The 20,209-nt window shown below is 45.8% G+C and overlaps 1 protein-coding gene across 3 annotated transcripts in view; it reads right to left on the bottom strand.

Moving 5' to 3' along the window:
- LOC147660921 (myocardial zonula adherens protein-like) overlaps window positions 1–20,209 on the bottom strand; it is a 500,869-nt gene that overhangs the window by 353,213 nt on the left and 127,447 nt on the right. The gene's annotated exons all lie outside the window — the stretch shown is intronic.

The raw sequence follows: 20,209 nt of genomic DNA on the forward strand, positions 1-20,209 counted from the left end.
TTAAAAAAACACTGCACCAACATCACAGTAAGTTGATAGGAAAAACAGTGCTGCTGCTAAAGTGTTGTTCGAAAGCAAAATGTTGCATATTTTAAGCGAAACCAAATAGTGTTTCTAATTTTGGATCTGATATAGAAATTTCTACCTGTGACACAGACAACGGAAAGGCGTGCGAGTTGGACGGCTGAAGTGGACGCATCTTCACACCATTGCACACACAATTTCACAGGTTTCCATGACACGGATTCGGTGACTGTGGGCAGATGGAGAGGCGATCACTGTTTGTTTCACTTTCAGCTGTAACCGGAATCGGGCACCGCCGGCGCCACCGACCAGTCCTCCTTGGCTTACGACGAGATGATTGAATGCTGCCGCCGGGCCAACCCAACGCGCGGCATCCAATGGGATGCCGCTTGCAGGTGGACCAGCCAATCCTGGTGCAGCAGCAGTGCCAGGATTGGCTAGGGGGTCATTTTGCTGCTCGCCCTTTTGCCCTAAGGAAACCCGGGCTACAGCAGCACTGTGAAGCACCCCAGGGTCCCACTGGGGAATTTACAGTGCGCATGCTTGAAAAAGTTGAAAACTTTCTTAAGCATGCGTACTGTAAGTTCCCCAGCGGGACTGCGCACTACGGTCTGCTGCAGCCTGAGGTGGACTGTCACTCAAGCTGCAGCAGGCCAACCCCCTGCGCAATTTTAAAGATACGGCCGGCGGCCGCGATGCGTCCATGGTGGCTGGTGGGGCTCCGCCCCTACGCCCCAATGGACGCACCGCTGCTGTGTAATAATTTGGTTTTGTATTTATTTTTATATCGCCTTCACATCACCTTTTCACCGACCATTAAACGGGACACAATCCGCAGTGTTGACAGTCGCTGTATACATAGAAGAGAAGGACATTTTGATAATTGAGTTTGTAAAAAAGATGCATCCCTATACATACCTAGGTGTTATAATATTTATAAATACATTAATTGGATTTAAATCTACATGTTTCAAACTAATAGAAAAGGCAGCGAACATGATCCAGTGAAGACATATTTTAGTGACTCTCTGAGATGCTACGCGAAGAGTCAAACACGCCTCTACAAAGTTCAGAGCACTGGGTTGACAGCCTCATCATTCAAATCGCAGCCTTGGGGAAACAAAAGCAGGCCTGGGTGAAAGATGAATAATTTGTGTGTGTGCGGCTGTACAGGGGCTGAATACTGCTCCAGAAAGGTTTTAACTACGTGGAGAGGTTAAATAACCACATAACCTGTCACACGTGCTTTAACCTAGAATAGCTTCGAACACTCAGCCGTGTGACATTGCACCTCCCAACATGTCAAGGGATACCTTGCCCTATTGTCAGTCCAAATGTGCCAGGCCCCCCAATCATCTGTTCCCACCCCTAAGACAAGTTAGATATGGTCTCTGATCTAGAAAAACATCAGGAGCTGCATACAGAGGGGGCATACCCACAGCTCAGCCTAAGCAAAAGAAGACCCGAAATGTGGCAAGACCACACACAGGAGAAGCTTGGCTAGGTCATGGCTCTTGATACTTTATTGTAATACTTTTGTTTTGAAAAACATAATGAAAGCAGTTTTCCTATATAATTAACAATGCATGAATTAGAACTAGCACCAAGGTTCTCAAATCAAGTCTCCTCTAGTGGGCTGGGAGGTCAAATGGAGAAACGTGAGAGAGCAGAAGGTAAGTGAAATCAGGAAGAGGAGAGGGCTAGAGCTGATCTATGAAAATGACAGTGCTGAATAGTCAGTAACCCTACATAATATAGGCTGGCCATTCTAAAACAATAGGGTACAAACTATAGTATGTTTGTTGCTAGTATGGCATTCTCCCCAATTTCGCCCAACTATTGTTAACTTAGTTTGAGACAGAGACTTTGATGACTCAAATGTTTATGGCAGCATGTTGCAAGAGCAGTCTCTTGGCCACATAAATCTTACAGAAAATAGAAATAAACTTTAAAAAGAATGACACATTACTACCACTTCGTTCAATTAAGCACTAAGAGACGTTTAGCAGGTGCAATGAGAGCATAATATTTGCCTTCACCATCACCGACCTCATCAAACCCCACACCATCACCACAATGAACTACATCAGAGACCTGAACTTCCACCTCGACAACGCCAGTGATCCCAACTCCACCACCCTTCGTGACAACCTCACCAACATCGGACTCAAACAACTCGTCTCCACACGACCCAAAGGGTAGGACACACTCTTGGCTCCATCTTCGCAGCATGCAACAGAATTCACTTCAGCCACACAAAACAACCCCCATGGACAGACCACTACTGCGTATATTTCAATGGCGACAAACCCGGGGCACCCAAACCAGCCCCACGCCCTCCACAAAGGAACTGGAGCAAGGTCACCAACGACCAACTCAACTCCGCCCTCACCCGAAACAACCACACTTCGACATCCGACGCCAACATCGCAGCCAGAGAACTCCACACCGGGATCTCCTAATGCGCAGACGAGCTCGACCCTCGCAGCGAAGCCACAGACATCACCTCGTCACAAGACCTCTGCAACAAACTTGGAACATACTTCCACCTCAAGATCAAAAACCTTTATGACAACTTCGACTTTCCACCTGATGCCACAGCTGGCCCGCCCCCCAGATGCACCGGACAGCCCACCATCTCCACCTGGACGCCGATCACAGTTGAAGACACCACCTCAACCATGAAAGGCATCCACTCAGGGGCCCCCACCAACCCCTTCCCCCACACATCTACCACAGAGCCGCCATTGCACATGAACTACAACGAACCATCAACACCACCCTCAAAACAGGCAGCTTCCCAGATGACAGGAAACAACACAATGAGGGAGGTACCCAAAGACCAGTGAGGGACTGGGTAAACCAATATGCAAAAAACACAAAGAGTCCCTAGTTGGTGGGGGTCTATACCCTACAGCGTAGACTGACCCAGCCAAAAGGCTCTAAGGGTAGCTACGATGTCAAGGACAAGATAGTCTTTAGCATAACATACACATAATTTACAAATAATTTACAAATACAGGCTAACAGTCAGTATAGGAACCCTGTCTACAAAGCACCACATTAATTAGGAAACTATAATCTTTACCAGTGTAAAAACAATTTATTAAAAACAATACAGTTTAAGTTCGCATTCATAAAACAATTATACATTCAAACATATATTAAAAAACCAAAGAGTCGACTCTTTGACTGTTAGCCTGTATTTGCAAATTATTTGTAAATTATGTGTATGTTATGCTAAAGACTATCTTGTCCTTGACATCGTAGCTACCCTTAGAGCCTTTTGGCTGGGTCAGTCTACGCTGTAGGGTATATACCCCCACCAACTAGGGACTCTTTGTGTTTTTTGCAGATGACAGGAAACACACAGAAGTCAGGTCCCTGCTCAAGAAGCCGACAGCGGACCCCACTGACCTCAAGAACTACCGGCCCATCTCGCTCCTCCCTTTCAGGGCCAAAGTGGCAGAGAAAACAGTCAACAAGGAACTGACACGATTCATCGAAGACAATGCCATCCTCGACCCGTCCCAATCCGGATTCCAAAGCAACCACAGCACGAGACCGCCCTATTAGCCGCCACAGATGACATCCGCAACCTCCTGGACCAAGCCAATCTGCAGGCCTCATCCTACTCTACCTATCAACAGCCTTGGACACGGTCTACCACAGCACACTCGTCACCAGATTACACGACGTTGACATACAAGGAACAGCCCTAGACTGGATCCAATCATTCCTCACCGGAAGAAGCTAGACTGCCACCCTTCCTCTCCAATCCCACGGAAATCACCTGCGGAGATCCACAGGGATCATCACTGAGTCTGACCCTCTTCAACATCTACATGGTTCCCCTCGCCGCCATCATCGGACAACACAGCCTCAACATAGTCTCCTACGCTGACGACACCCAGCTCATCCTCTCCATCACCAAAGAGCCTGCCGCAGCCAGACTCAAATTCCAGTGAGGAATACAGGAAGTCGCCGTCTGGATGACCAACAGCTGCCTCAAGCTCAACGCTGAAGTCCTCGTACTCTGAACCACCCCTTTAGCATGGGACACCACCTGGTGGCCGACAGCCCTCGGAAGCCCACAAACCCCCCTCAGACCACGCCAAAAACCTCTGCATTGTACTTTACTCATCCCTCACCATGAACTGACAGATCAACACCCTCACCTCCAGCTGCTTCATCACCCTCCTTAAGACCTTCAAATGGATCCCCCCGGAGTCAAGGAAGAAAGTCACCCACGCACTCATCACCAGCAGATTGGACTATGGAAACGCACTATACACCGGCATGAACAAGTCCCTACGCTGAAAACTCCAGATGATACAAAATACCGCAGCCCAACTCATTCTCCGGATCCCCCAGCACAAACACCTCAGCCAACACCTTCGAACGCTCCACTGGCCTTCCCGTGGAGAAGAGAGTCACCTTCAAGATCCTCACCCACGCCTACAAATGCCTGCACAACACCGGACCCAAATACCTCAATGACAGAATCAACTTCCACTAACCCAAAAGGAACCTCTGATCTTCCAACCGCGCATCCGCAGAGCCAGAGCAGGTGGACGATCCTTCTCTCACATTGCGGCCAAAACCTGGAATGAGCTCCCGGGAGACATCAGACTCGCTCCCTCCCTGAACACCTGTAGGCAAGCCCTCAAGAAATGGCTCTTCGACTAACGGAGCTGCAAACCCCCCTTCTCAGTGCCTTGAGACCCTCCTGGCTGGGTAGCGTGCTTAACAAACCCCTGATTCATTGGTTGAAAATTAATATCTGCAGTTCCACTTATCTGACTCTAGTGATCTTGTGGTCTTTTACTCATTAAATCTTTCTCTATTTTTCTAAATTGGTTCGGGCATTTTATTGTGCTGTGTTTTTTTCCTTTAAAATTGTTGATACTTCTTCCACTAATGACGCACTTCTCTGGGACTTGCCTGCTGCTTGTGCCAAAGCTACCAGGGTTGAGTTGAGATTCTCCCAGAACTGCGTTTTGACCTAATCAGAGTGGTTTTTATTGAGTTGGTAGAGGTGCCTGCCACACTAGATTGTTACATACAAATAATACTTTGAGGAAAAAATGTATCAATTGCAATATACCCAAAAGTCAACAAAAGAACCATGAGATCAGTTTAGGCAGTTACAAAACAATACTTCACTGAAAAGAAAAAGTATTATTTTGAAACCTAGCATCACGTAGAAGAAAATTTACAGAACTACCAATTTGCTATAAATCAGAAAAATCACCTTACAGCCATATTCTTGTCCATCTATAAATAGAAGCCCAGATTCGCCTACCCAGCATTCTCCCTTTTTTACCCTTTCTTTCATGAATCCTCTTTTCAAGATTAGAGGAAGCTAGAATCCTGGCAAGCCGTTGGTGCTGCTTGATCCAACCAGGCCGAGGCTATATAAATCCGTAGCTTTTTAAATGCAGCCCAGAGCTTAAATGCAGCTGCCAAAGTTTGAAATCTTGTTTTTTTTTTTTAAATAACTAGGTTTATTAAACTTCATAAAGCAGTTCACACCATCCTCTCCTAGCAATAGCTTGTATGTATCTGGTAAAAATATACTAGACCAGGGATCTGAGACATTCCCGCAAAATAGCCTGCTCATATATTGGAAGGCCCCAGCCCAATAGTACATTTTGAAGTCTGGGGCTGCCCAGTCCCCTTTTTCCCTTGGCAGTGACATATACCTTAGAGCCTTCCTAGTTTTACCGTGTGCCCAAATAAATCTATTCACTATATTTTCAAGCGCTATAAACCAATGTCTCTCAAATTCCAATGGAATTGCCCTGAAGAGGTAAAGTACTTTAGGCAAAAAGACCATTTTGGCCACATTGCACCGACCCACAAGTGACATATGAAGATTATGAAATCTGTTGAAGTCTTTGTTAGTATGGGCTCAATATTTTTCTCTACCAGCTTCCCAGATCTGGTGTAATAGCTATACCAAGATAGACGGCTGATTCAGTCACCCGCGGGTCATATAAAACAGCCACACTATTCTTAACTATCCACATCTTGTGCCTGTTTAATAGATACCCAGAGATCCGACCAAAAGCTTGTGCTTCACTTTCTATTGCAGCTAAAGCAATTTGAGCATTGGACGTGACCACGGCAACATCGTCTGCATACGCCAACATTTTTGATTCCAGATCATGATAGCTGAGAGGTATTATTCCATTACTAACCCCCAGCTTCCTGATCAAAGGATCAATATATATGGCAAAGAGGAGGGGTGAATATGGGCAGCAGTGCCTTGTACCCAGTTTAATTAATAATGTTGCGGTATACCCCCTATTCAATCTTATATGAGCAGACGGTGCTTTATATATAACCTGAATTGCCTTAATAAAGCCGCTCCCCATGCCAAATCATTTCATAGCTGACCAGAGAAAGTCCCAGGAGACCCTATTGAATGCTTTTTCTGCATCCATAAGCACCAAAGCCATAGGGTCTCCAGAGACTTCAGCTGCATCAAACAAGGTCATAACCCTGCGTTTATGCTGTGCTGGACCCCTCCCCGGTATAAACCCATGTTGACAAGGGTGGATTGTTTTAGTGATGATAAAATGTAAGCGGGTTGCCAGGGGCTTAGAGACGATTTTTGCGTCACTGTTCAGGAGCGTGATAGGCCTATAGGACCCTGGGCTCTTAGCTGGCTTCCCCTTTTTTTTTTAAATACAATAATAATCTGCCTCAGCCCAAGACTCGGGAACAGAGCTCCCTTGCTGCGCTTGATGCATTATATCTACCAGATCTGGAACAATTGCAGGCAAAAAAGATTTATAAAACTCCAGGGGGGATCTGGTCCGGTCCTGCTTTCCCAGGTGAAAGATTACCCACTGCTGCATAGATCTCCTCCTGTGTCGGTGGGGTCTCCAGTGTATCCTTATCCTCAGGGACAATACCCTATATTGGGATTTCCCTTAAGTACCCTTGAATTAACCTCTGCTCCACAGATTGCTCTCCGCTATATAGATTTTTATAAAATTGTTGCAATACATCCTGAACCCCAGATGGACCCTCAGTCAAATTCCCGCTATTATCTATAATTTCATGCATCTCCCCCGCCGCTCTCTTTGGTCTCAGTCGAAATGCAAGGGTGTGCCCCAATCTCTCGCTAAACTCATAACAATGCTCTCTTCTGGTAAGAAACCTTTTCCGCTGCCTTAGCTGCTGCAATACCACCTATTTTTGCCTTAGCTAAAGCCAACCTGAGCAGTATATCATCCAGAGGTTTGCCCACCATTATTGCAGCTGCAAGCTCCTCCTCTACTCCCATTAGCATCCCTTTCCTGCCGATACAGACTGTAATTCAATGTCTCCCCTCTGACTCTAGCCTTGAACGCATCCCAGACCTCCCCAGAGCTAGCACTCTTCCTATTGATGTTCAAGAAACCCTTAATCCATTAATTCATATGACGGATATACTCCATATCCTTTAAAAGTGCTCTCTTAAAAGTCCAAACCCATTATGTCTTTTCACCCCTTCCTACTGCAATCGTTAAAATCAAGGGGTTATGGTCCCAGATTATCCAGGGGCGTTTCTCTATCTTGCATTTAGAAATGATTATGAAACAAAAATATTATCTAATCTGATAACTAATTTATGGGAGCAGAATAGAACGTACTTCCAGGATCTTCAGGCATAAGGTGTGCCCACACGTCTTTTCTGTACAAGGTTGGTAAGTGATCTATTCTTCCGACCCGTATACTTATTTCCAGCTCTCCCCCAGAGCCCCCCCAGGCCGTTAATGTAAAAGTCCCCACACAATATTACTGGGGTAGGCCATGATGCAAGCTCAGTGTCCAAAAATTCTACAATTTCCGGATCGTCCCAGGTCGAGCCGTAAACTGAGTAGATGGTAAACACCTCATTATGCAGAATACATTCCACCAATGCCCAGCGTCCCCATCTATCAGAGGACTTCCTCTTAAAAAAGATATCACTACGCTGGGAAAGCATGGCAACCCCTCTTGTTTTAGTGTCTTGCGAAGTGTTAACAATAAGTTTGAACCAGAGTTGCTACATGATGCTACCTTTAGTGCTCTCTATATGGGTATCTTGAACACATAATATGTCTATACGTAGTGTTTTCAGGACAATTGCGGCTCTTTGCCTCTTGGCCTGATTGTTCAAACCACAATTATTTATTGACGCAACTCGCAGGCTCATTAACTCATATTAAAAAATGTTCCAACCCGATTTATGGCTCTTTTACATCTTTGCCCCCCAGAATAGGTTCATTGATACACTGTTGTCTTCCCATTTCCATTTCCATGCTTATCTATAGGTTAAGACCTCAAGTAATGTGTGTGCTGTTCCCTCCACCTCCCTGGAGCCCCCTACCCTCCCCTTCCAACGCCCCTTCCCCACCCACCCTCACAGGCAAATACGTCAACCATGACCTATGAGAGGCAGCCGAGCTCACATCTCAAACTGCTGCAGATTCCCCGAAACCAAAATACACCACTGTGTTTCACATGATTTTAGCATTAACATAAATAGATAAAGTAGGGAGAAAAAAGCAAGGTGAAGTTAACCGATTACATGTTTCAGGGAGATTCTGCTAAGCTAAGCCCTCTAGTTAGTAAGGATTTCTCAGCCAACTGTGGGATCCCCTTGAGACGTTCTCCTTACCCCAGCCCTCCCCTTTGCCTCTTTCAGCTCGGTCAAGTATTCTTGTGCCTTAATTTCAGAAAAGAACATTTGCACACTCCCATTTAGGATAACCTTGAGCCACGCAGGGAACAGTAAGAAAGCTTCACAACCAATCCCTTGAAATGGGGATATCATCTGCCAAAGTCTCCATCTCCGCTCAACAGTGGTGTGACAAAAGTGTGGTTGAGTAAAAGAAGTATGGCCCTCAAAGGTCCTTTTTGAATCTGGCCGTGCTCTATCCATGATAGCTTGCCAAAGGAGAAAATTGCCAATATAGATTAAGATTGCTCTAGGTCGCTCCCCTTGCCCTGAGGTGTTGCCTTTCCTTTGTGTCATTGGGAAGCGATGTGCCCTTTGAACCTCCTTTTTCCATTTCCATTGTGGGAGATCAAAGAATGCTCCTTTTAGAAGTGTTACTACAAATGAAAAGATGTTCTCTCCTTTAATGTTCTCGGCAAGACCCAGGAACCGCTCGTTATTTCTGCATTGCCAATTCTCAAAGTCTTCTAGCATCCAAATCAAATCCTCTGAGAGTTTCTCCTTATACACCTGCAGCTTTTCAACTTCCTCCTCCAGGGCAACAGTTCTTTCCTCCATGTGAGAAACCCTTTCTGCCATATCAGTGCATATCTTATTAACCTTTCGCAGAGATCCCTGCTATTTTTTTGTGGCGTGGTACACCCTGAGGCTCTCCAATCTGGCCTCACCCTGCATCTGCTGTAGAGTGGCAAACGCCAAATCCAGCGATGTTGGGGCAGCAGGGTCTAGTGAGCCTACAGGCTCTCCATGTGGCTCTCCCTGTAGACTTCCCAGTCCATCATCCTCATAAACCTGACTAGTGGCGGAGTAATCGCACTTAAGTTTACAGGCTGTGGTCGCTTCCTCCTCACGGGAGCCAGTTCTTAACTTGGACCTGCGTTTCTGAATAGTAGACTTGTTATGCTGCGTCTTTTGTGTAGCAAAGGAATCCTCTGAGTCTGAAACTTCAGATGTATTACCATCACTTGAGAGCGAGAAATCTGTATCATCATTAAGCAAGAAGAACTTGTCCCCCACTGGGGATCCTAGGGTTGCTTCAGGCCTTGGGACTTTTTTATTTGGACCCTTTACATTTTCCAAAAATAGAGCCGGTTTTGCAATTTTAGGCATAATAAAAGTACTGTCTTTACCTTTCACCTCGGGTTCAGACTCTGAGATCAGGATGAGAGGATCAGCTTTACTCCTATTGGCGTCTATCATGCTATCGGATGAATACCGCAGCTCTGGTAGAGCCTGTTGTCCTGAAAGAATAGCAGTGTCCGCGGCCTCCACCTCCTGCTGCATCAGCTCCGGTCCGAGACGTTGGTGCAACAAGGTTTCATCATAGACAGGTGGAGCCCAGCCAGGCTCAGCCGCTCATTCCGGCCCGGCCTTAGCGGAGCTGATGACTCTCTCCACTCCGCCCGCAGCCGCTGAAGTAGAGGCGGATACCGCTAGAAAGGCCTCCACAACCGTAGGCTGTCACAGGGAGCCCTCCGTCCCGGCCAAGCGGAGCTTGCTTCCACCGCCCTTCGCCTTGCCACCCGTCTCCTTTGTTTTTTTAATGGGGGCCCGCGCCGAGATTGACCTGACCCTCGTGGAGCTGTGGAGCCAGCACCAGCAGCGGCCGTGGCCTCCTTCAAGGGATCCCGCTGTGCATCCTTCAAGGATCTATTCGGCTACAGTACCCGGAGCGAATAGTACTCCCCTGCAGTGTCCCAAAAGCTTTCCCGATCTCCTGCTGCAGTGCTTCGACCAGCGTAGCCAGCCTCCTGGATCTCCGATGCGGACCGCGATGCAGCACCCACCAGATCAGCTGGTCGAATAAGGTAAGCATGGGATGGCATATCAGTGGCATATCAGCACATTTTCGATAATCCTATAGAATCTCGAGGTGAGAGTCTCTGCAGCAGCACTCATAGAAGTCAGTCAGCGGCCATCTTGCCCCGTGCACCCTTTCTAAATATATTCCTTTTCATACATATACAAATAGTAGTTGTTTGCAACCTCACAAAAGGTTCCCACACTCTGGGTATTTGGACCCAGCAATGATATGGTTTGTAAAACCTGTTAAACAAGTCTTTTGGACCTACATAGCATATAGTTCCACAACACACACACACACTCTCTTTGCTAATACTACTAAAATATAATTTTTTTGATATTAACAACGCAGGCCTCCATACCAAGAACAATATTTACATAAATGTGTTTTGCCTCATTTACGTCACTTGTGGATCACACCTGTAACCCCTGGTTCGCCCCTTGCGTCACCTGGCCCTGTCTTTATGTCCACTGGCCTCAGAGATGGAAATATCAGTACCAAAAACACAGTGGTGGCTCAGTATTTCTTATTTCCGACATGTTGCTCATTATATTAATAGTGAATATTATAATATTATTATCTAATATTGTTATACACAATGGAGCTGGACCTAGACCTTGGGTGGCAGTTATATTAAGTAATAGTGGTTTTACATGTATGTTGTATGCATACTTGCTGATGAGAGTGTGTATGTTTCAGCATATACGTCTGCATGTGTAAGCATGTGTGTGCAAGTGAAAGTGAGTGAGAGTCAGTGATGGGTAGTGAATAAGATTGTGTGGGACTGAGGGCCAGATTTACTATTCTTTGATGCAAGGTAATGCTGCACCAAGGTTGCTGTGCTATGCTGTATCAAGGGGAGAAAGAGAAAATGCACCACATCCACTAAGAAAAGGAGATTTATTTTCTCTCCCAGTGCACTGGTGCAGCTTTGACAGCCATGTGCCAATGCACACACATTTGTGCCAGAGTGTGTACGTTCTCTAAAGTATAGGTATTGTATTGGAAGGCATCCCTTGTAGTACAAAAATGGAAGACAAGGAGACATTTAAACATTTCTCCTTGTTATGCCCACCCCAAGGAGGTGTAAGATTGTAGAGCAAATTTCAGTTTACCTGTATTTGTGTCAAAGCCTATGGGTGGTTACATGGGATCCATGGAAGGCCCCCTCGACACAAAGCAGCACATACTGCAACAGTGCCTTTTATTATTATTATTATTATATTCAAATTTATAGAGCGCACAGCTACCCTGAGGTTTCCCGGCGCAAGAGACAGGACAATTAAAGGACAATGCAGGAAAAGGGACACAGGGCCAAGTAATTAGGAAACTTATAGGTTAAACAACCAGCTCTTAAGATCTTTGCGAAATTTAGGGTAGCTGGGTTCAGTACGGAGGTGAAAAAGAAGGGAATTCCAGAGTGCTGGAGCCAGGTACGAGAAGGAGCAGCCCCCCATTCTAGCTCTTTTTATCCTGGGTATCTGAAACTTGTGCTGATTGGAAGAACGAAGGACGCAAGGGGGACAGTAGTGGTGAACTAGGGATTTTAGATAGAGGAGCGGTGCCAGAATGGATTTTGTGCATATAGCACATGGCTTTGAACTTAGTGCGATTTTCAATTTTGAGCCAATGGAGGTTTCTTAAGGAGGTTGAAGTAGGGGATTTGTTGGGAAGTTTGCAGAGTAATCTGACTGCTGCATTTTGTACGGTCTGAAGTTTGCGAATGACTTCCTTACTTTCAAATACTATCCAACACATATCCTGATTTACGTTGGATAATAAATCCCATCTTAACCTTTTGCACTCGGTTTTGTGTCACAAAAGTGATGCAACCCCAGTGAAAAGCATTAGTAAACCAGGACCAGAGTGTTAGTAGGTATAAGTGAGTGAGAATGAGTGAGATTAAGAGTATATGCGAGTATGTGAGTGAGAATGAATAAGAATGAGTATAAATGGGTGTAAGAGAGAATGAATGTCATAGATTGAATGGGAGTATGAGCAAGAAGAGAATGTGATGTTGCAAGTTTGTTGCTGGCCCTGAGACACTGAAGGTAGGTTTTCTCTAATAGAGATACCCGGGGCAAAATACTGGTGCTAGCATACTTGCAGCAATTCTTAACATGACACACACCTGTTACAAAACACGGGTGCTGGCACACTGGAGTTAATTCTTAACATAAAAGAGACCAATGGTATAATGTTGGAACTGGCATACTAGAGGTAATTCATAGCATTATAGGGCACACATGGAAAAATAGTGGCATACTTGAGGAAATTCTTGGCATGTGGACACCAGTGGCAAAATTCTGGTACTAGCACATTGAAGATAATCTTGGCATAAATATGGAAAAGCTGGGATAAGGGAGGGTGGCAACCAAGACAAAATGCTGGCTCTGACATTTTGTGGTTATTGATGAAATACGAGGCACCTACGGTATATGGATGGCATAAAATGAAAAAATCTGGCACTGGCTTATTAGATTTCATTTCTGATATAAGAGGGTACCCATGGAATATAAGGGGACCTCAACATAATGCTGGCCTGGCATAATGGTAATCATTTTTCATGTATGATGGGATCCACGACACCTTTAGGAAAAATAAATGGGGTCAATTCCTGGGTAATGGCAGGTTTCATGGCTTGGCACCGCATGATATGATTGGAATATTTGATTAGTGGCTTTTCAGTGCTTCTAGCATTTTAGAATTTTTTTGTAAAAATTAAGCTTGAAAATGCACTACTTCTACGCATTCTTTTCAGTTTTTTCTTGGTGGGGAGATACCCCCTAGATGAGAACTGGCTTACTCACTTTGCTCACTCTTAATTCAAGACAAGTAATATGTCCCAGAAATTTCAAAGATCATGTCAGCACCATAATGTTGGTGGTATCTAATATTTATGTTTGTTTGCGGTTATACTAATAATGCAATTATTATGGAACTTTATCAATACCAAATATTGTAATTTTAGAGTCATGTGACACGTACCCCTGAAGAAAAAAAAATCTGAGTCAAGGGTCATATCATTTCACTTCATGGTCAAAGGCTAAGCAATGTCACTTCTGCTACCTCTAGCATGTTGAAGAAACAGCGCCCATGTTGAGCCTCTAATTCAGTTATATCATGTGATTAATTCTACAATTGTGGTGAGCACCTAAAAGGAAATAATGGCACTGATATGTTGATACTCCCATTGATGCTGTATACAAAGCACAATGGAGGAGCAGCAATATTTACTCTGCCCTCATTTGTTGGCCTGCTGGTTTGTCTTCACTGAACCTGCTTTAAGGCATCACACAGATTTTTGTTTCCTGACAAACTATAATTTTAATCTTAATTCAAACACTCCTAATGTGAAACTTATTTTGAGCTTACTGTTTTCTGTCGATTCGGATAAACACACAGGACAAGCAAAGTGTTCAAGCCATGAATGAAAAAATCGCACACCACCATCTGTTTCCTTAATATAGGATAAAATGGCCAACATTGACCTGTTCAGTATGTACATCTACCCATATTTCAAAAGTGCATCTGATCCTTCATGGGATTCATGGGTAGGCTGATTATGCTCCACCACGTAGCCTGCACTCCTCAACTGTCTGTGGACAGGATCCCTGCTGTCAAAGTGAATCAGCAACACCACACATAGGGAGTTAAGAAAACTTCCCTCCGTTGTTTTGCATTAAAACAGATACTTTTCAATCTACTTTTCGTTTCCGTAACGTCGGCAAGGGGAAGAGGCTCATCTCTTAATATCCTCACACGTATACCCGGTGGTTCGATATGTTGGCATAGACACATCTAAAGGGAATTATATCCTTGACATTTAACACCATCAATGCTGATGGTATTCCCCTCCTGTGCTGGCCCTGATTTATTCCCATTGTTCATGACGAGCTCAGCTCGTCATGAGCATCGAAGGTGGTAAGTCTTACTCGTGCCCTGTGCCCTTAGTTCGTGGGGCTCCTCTCTTGGCATTTGAAAATTCCAGAGAGTTACATAAAAACTCAGAGATTCTGTAGAGTTCTGTGAGATGTAGCATTCGAAAGGTCGTATTGCTTGCGCTGATTTTTTAGCACCGGGGCAGCGTGAACTGAACCACGCGGCAAGCCACAGTGAGTTGCTTCTTTCTGCTGCTCAAGTAGATTTTCTACTTGAGCTGCAGCATCCTCAATGCGGGCGGTCACTGCAAGTCACTACCGTTCACTGGGAGGCATTCTATTGCTCTATTTTCTCGCTCGCTAACTTAACGTTGGCGAGCCGCGACTATTGCTGGAGTTTTACTGGAACTCTGTGATCCAAGTGAAGTGGGCAAAACTCTGCAAACTCTGCCAGTGGAGCAGAGTTTATTGCCCACCCCTACCTGCAATATCCTTCTAATGTAGTAAAGAGGCTACTTTATTCTTAATAATTCAGAGTCACACCATCACCCCTCCAGCACACCAATTAAATCCTTAGTGTGCTATTCTTTCACATGAAAGACAAAGAGTGTTTAAAGATATGAAGAATACACGTAGAATCTGTAGTGCCAAATTAAACACAATAATAAACTGTTAGATATTTGTTGCAAAAGAATTAATCAGTTTAATACAAGTCAAAGTAAAAAAAAATGCTGTTGCTCAGAAGTAGAAATATGCAGAGATTCTATCTTTCCTATAATTACCTACAGCCCACAAAAAAATAATCAGTTTGCCATAAATATCCCCTTCCTGCTGATCAACATTCATCTAGAAAAAAAAGCAAAGAAAAAAAATATTTTTGTTTCTGTTATTTGAACTGCAGCATTATTTCTGCTGTGTGTTGTGCCTTTCCCCTTGGATGCAGGCTCTGGTAGTAAGAGTTATGAAATCAGAACTCAACTGTATTAAGTTACTACAGGTAAGCAGCTATGTCATTTCTTTAATACAGGGGACTTGAGATGTCACAAGTCCCCTGTAAAAAGGAAATTAGAGCCAGGATTTTGTAATGGGATTACAGGCTTCCATGCATTGTAAACTGGATTGCTATAAAGCAAAACTTGTCTCTGATAGATTCATGTAGTCTAAAACAATCATGCTGAATTTACTTTCTTCACTAACTATTTTCCTTTTAAGGTCTCGCACCTGCGATACAGGGCGAAAGCCCCGTTGCAGCGCGAGACCTATTGCTGTCTGCTCTGCTTACAAGGAGCCAAAAGGGAGACAAGAGATGGGTCCACGCAGCCTGCCGGAATCGGTTCAGGTCGCGCGCGTGAACACGCGCTCCCATTCCGGCATGCTGTTGACACACACACGTTGACACACACACACACACGTTGACACACACACACACACACGTTGACACACACACACACGTTGACACACACACACACGTTGACACACACACACACACACACACACACACACACACACACACGCGCACACACGTGCGCACACACACACACACACACACACGTGCGCGCACACGTGCGCACACATGCGCACACATGCGCACACACACGCAGACACACACGTGCATCCCCCCCCCCCCCCCACTCACCGGGCTCTTTCCGCTACAGGCTCCGTCACATCACCTGGCACACGCTCTCTGCGAGTGGGCACCATGCATCCCTCACACGGGCTACAACACGCGGGGCTCCCTCAGCTCACGGGAGCCCCGGACACTGCCGCGCGCTCCATGCCCCAGGCAAAGTTGGCCGCACGCATGCGCAGTGCGTAAGGACTGCGTGCGAGTTCCTGTGAGGTCGCGCGCTGGTCCGCCATAAAAGCATTCGCTTTCGGTTTCGCAATCACCTTTCTCCTCCCTCACTACTCCTATTTGGTCCACTCCCCTCTGCCCCCTCCTCTTTGCCGCTGTGCTGTAGGACTCCCTCCCTTGCCCCCTACCTGTGCTGGACCGGCCCCCACAGATCTCGGGAGAAGCTGGGACACCGTTCACCGCCCTGCTCCCAGGTAGGAGCCTCTGCATCAGGGCCCTGTGTCCGGTGTCGGCTCTCTGCGGCTAGGGGTCGGAGGCAGGGGGATGGGGGGGCACAGGTGCAGTGTGTGCTTGTTGCCGGGTGACCCCGTCATTTCCTGCCCTCCTGCTAGCTCAGAGGGCGCTGGGAGGTTTGTGGGCGCAGGACAGTGCTGCAGGCTCCAGTTTAGAAGGGTAGATGGACAGGCCACATGACCTTGTGTATCGTCGCCCCCACCCACAATTATGGCGGACGTACCACACAGTGTTTGGGAAGTGGAATTCAGCACGAATATGACTGCATGTTGCTGGCATTGGGTGGATTCTTTGTGAGCCTCGGCCTGGTCTCCGTGGCCACCACCCGTGAATGTGCGTGTCTGTGGAACTAGGGTGCCCGAAGTAGGAGTTGTGAAGGGTGGTGGGGATCCGATTCCACCTGACGGCCAGCGGCAACGTCAGTGAGATTAATGATTGCGCTCCCAGTCCGGACGTCATGCACCGCGTCACTGTGACCTCCAAATCCACAGCACGACCCCTTCCCAACCTCTGACAGTGACCTCCAGAGCACAGGACTGTGGCTCTGACAGTGACACCCAGGCTCACCTCATCCTGTTGATATCATATTTATAAATTACGTTTTTAGCCGGATTCGGCTAGTGAGATTTCAGCCCAGCCCCAACGCATGGCCTTTGACCTCGGACGGTGACCCTCAGACCACAACAGCCTGACACCCGGCAGTGACCCACCCCCAGATTCACCTTACTCTATCTATTTTCACCTTGGTTACAAAGAACAGGTTCAAGTATATGTTCTTAGTGCATTGTTGACACTGCATGCCATGATCGAAAGCCTTCACCTTTGACACCTGACAATGGCACCGCCACGCTCATTTATATTATATTTACAACTCACACGGAGATCTGACGTAAGGTTTCCCCTCTCCCCCAACCAATACTGAAAAATTAGTCTGCTGCACACACCCCCTCACCCTAAACCCTAACCGTGGTCAACCCTACCTCTGATACCTGACGCTGAGGACAGACAGCAAGCTACCTTACCCCTGACCCTGTGAACTGACTGTCTGACACCTCACCCTGAGGACTGACAGTCTGCTGCCACACATCGTTCGCTGAGGACTGACAGACTTCTGCCTCATGATGCTGCAAGTCTGCTGTGTTTCACGATGCTGCAGGTTTGCTGTGTTTCACGATGCTGCAGGTCTGCTGTGTTTCACGATGCTGCAGATCTGCTGTGTTTCACGATGCTGCGGGTCTGGTGCATTTCACGATGCTGCGGGTCTGGTGCATTTCACGATTCTGCGGGTGTCCTGTGTTTCACAGTGCTGCAGGTGTCCTGTGTTTCACAGTGCTGCAGGTGTCCTGTGTTTCAGCGTGCTGCGGGTCTGCTGTGTTTCAGCGTGCTGCGGGTCTGCTGTGTTTCAGCGTGTTGCTGCTACAAGTCTGCTGTGTTTCAGGATACTGCGGTCCTGCTGTGTTTCAGGGTGCTGCAGGTAAGCTGTGTTTCTGAGTGCTGCGGGCAGCTGTGTTTCTGAGTGCTGCGGGCAGCTGTGTTTCAGGGTGCTGGGGGTCAGCTGTGTTTCAGCGTGCTGCGGGTCAGCTGTGTTTCAGCGTGCTGCGGGTCAGCTGTGTTTCAGCGTGCTGCGGGTCAGCTGTGTTCCAAGGTTCTGCGGGTCAGCTGTGTTCCAAGGTTCTGCGGGTGAGCTATGTTTCTGGGTGGTATAGCATGGGCGCTGCCATTTGCAATGAAATCGGTCTCACATGTACGAGAGTTTGAGCTTTTGGCATTGTAAATGACCATGCCTTTTATTTATCCGTTTAAAAAACAACACATAAATAAAAGGCATTGTCATTTACAATGCCAATAGCTCAAACTCTCGTAAATGTGAGACCCATTGCATTGCAAATGCTTGTTTATATGGGTGGAGGTTAACTTTTACTCTTCCTCATCATACCCATTTTCGACTCTACTTCCCCTCTTCCTTCTGCAACTTGAAACAAGTACTGCCTACACTTATTTCTGAAGAGCAGATGACTTCAATCCTCAATGTCCACTCCTTGAAATAGAACGGGACCTGTAATTTAGAGCTTGGACCCAGAAATCGTCAAGCAAGTGTTGTCCTACACTGGTCAGAGACATGCCAGAATTTCATGATGTTCAAATGCACAAAATAGTGATGAAATGAATGCATGCAGTTTGTCTAACCACTAGCAGTCACTCAACTTAGCATTCCAACTCACTGTTCTTTTGCCCACCATGCAACCCGAGTTTAGACCATCCATATGCAAATCAGTGTTGACCCTGCTTCACTAGGAACAGTCGAGCCCGAACTTCCAAGCCTGGTCCACTCTGTACCGAAACATAAGCAACCGAAGACTGGTGTTGGCCCGATTGGGGACATCTATCAGGTGCAGCCAGTCCAGTAGCAGAGTGAGCACGCCCCTAGGCATGTCTAGTTGTAGGAACTCTTTCGAAATGTCCAGGAGGCTTTCTTCCTTATCAGTGTCTTACTCTTTCTCATGAGTGACTGACGTCAGGGTACTGTTTCTAATTCGAGGAGTCATTACTCTGACAGGAATCCCGTCCCCTTCTCATTTGCCCTTTACAAGATTGAAAGCAGTCTAAAAGTGTGTCATGGTGTTACCCTAGGCATCCTTTATCTTTAAATACGGCATTCTCTGTAGATACCACCTAAATTTGGAACATACAATCTTATAGAGTGTAGAGAATTCCAGAGTAAGCAAACAGTTATTACAAGAACGCCATTAAAGACAACGCAGAAGGGAGAAGTAACCTCCTAGTGTATCTGGGCTGGCTGACCTTAAGGAAAGTGAGAAGTGGAATGTCTACATTTATGGGAGTCATGAGATGTAAGAGTTCTGGTCTGGTTCCACTGTTTGTGAGCAATTACATATATGTAATGGGGAAGGAATCCACAGCTTTTGTTTGGAAGGTCGTCCAGATAAGCGTGTTCAATTTATGTGCATGAATTATCAAAATGAGAGAGCAGACTCCAAATCTTGAGATATAGAACTCGGAGGGTAGTAGAATATTACCCTATATAAAGGCATTTGGAAATATGGAAATTCTGCCAGTATAGCGCAATGTCTACAATCATAAATAGGGCTAGTGATGGCTTCCTGAGCATTTCAACACATGTTTGTAGGTAATCTAATGCCCTTGTACCATAAAACTCTTTCAAAGTTACTCTTGTGTATTTTATCGGTGGAAATAGGGAGGTAGCACCCCACATATTTAATGGGTGTTTAGAAATGAATAATTTTTTCTACATAGAGAAACAAGGAGTTAAATGTGTATATTCCTGAGTCACATTTCCACATGCATAAATTCCCATCTTTGCACAAGAGTTATGCCAACAGGTGTCACAGCTGGGGCAATTGGCTTTTCCAAAGCGTGTTACATTTGTTTTTCCAAATTCCACTACTTTTTATTTTTTTTTTAATGGCAAGTTTGTTGTATGTTGCTCAATTTTTTATTAAGATTCAGTTGTAGGAGTGGTTCCTAATTCCTTTATCATTGTAAATGGTGCCCCGATTTCCCCCGTCACATTATATATGAATCATTGAACCCAATATATGAAATTTAAAAAAAAAACAAAAAAAGTGTCTACTGCGCACCCAGGCAAGAAAATATTGATCCTCCAAAACCTCATCATATTGAAACAGGATTAATAGTGAACTACCAACAGAACT

Source organism: Lissotriton vulgaris, unplaced genomic scaffold (genome assembly GCF_964263255.1).
Source record: "Lissotriton vulgaris unplaced genomic scaffold, aLisVul1.2 SCAFFOLD_371, whole genome shotgun sequence".
NCBI lineage: Eukaryota > Metazoa > Chordata > Amphibia > Caudata > Salamandridae > Lissotriton > Lissotriton vulgaris.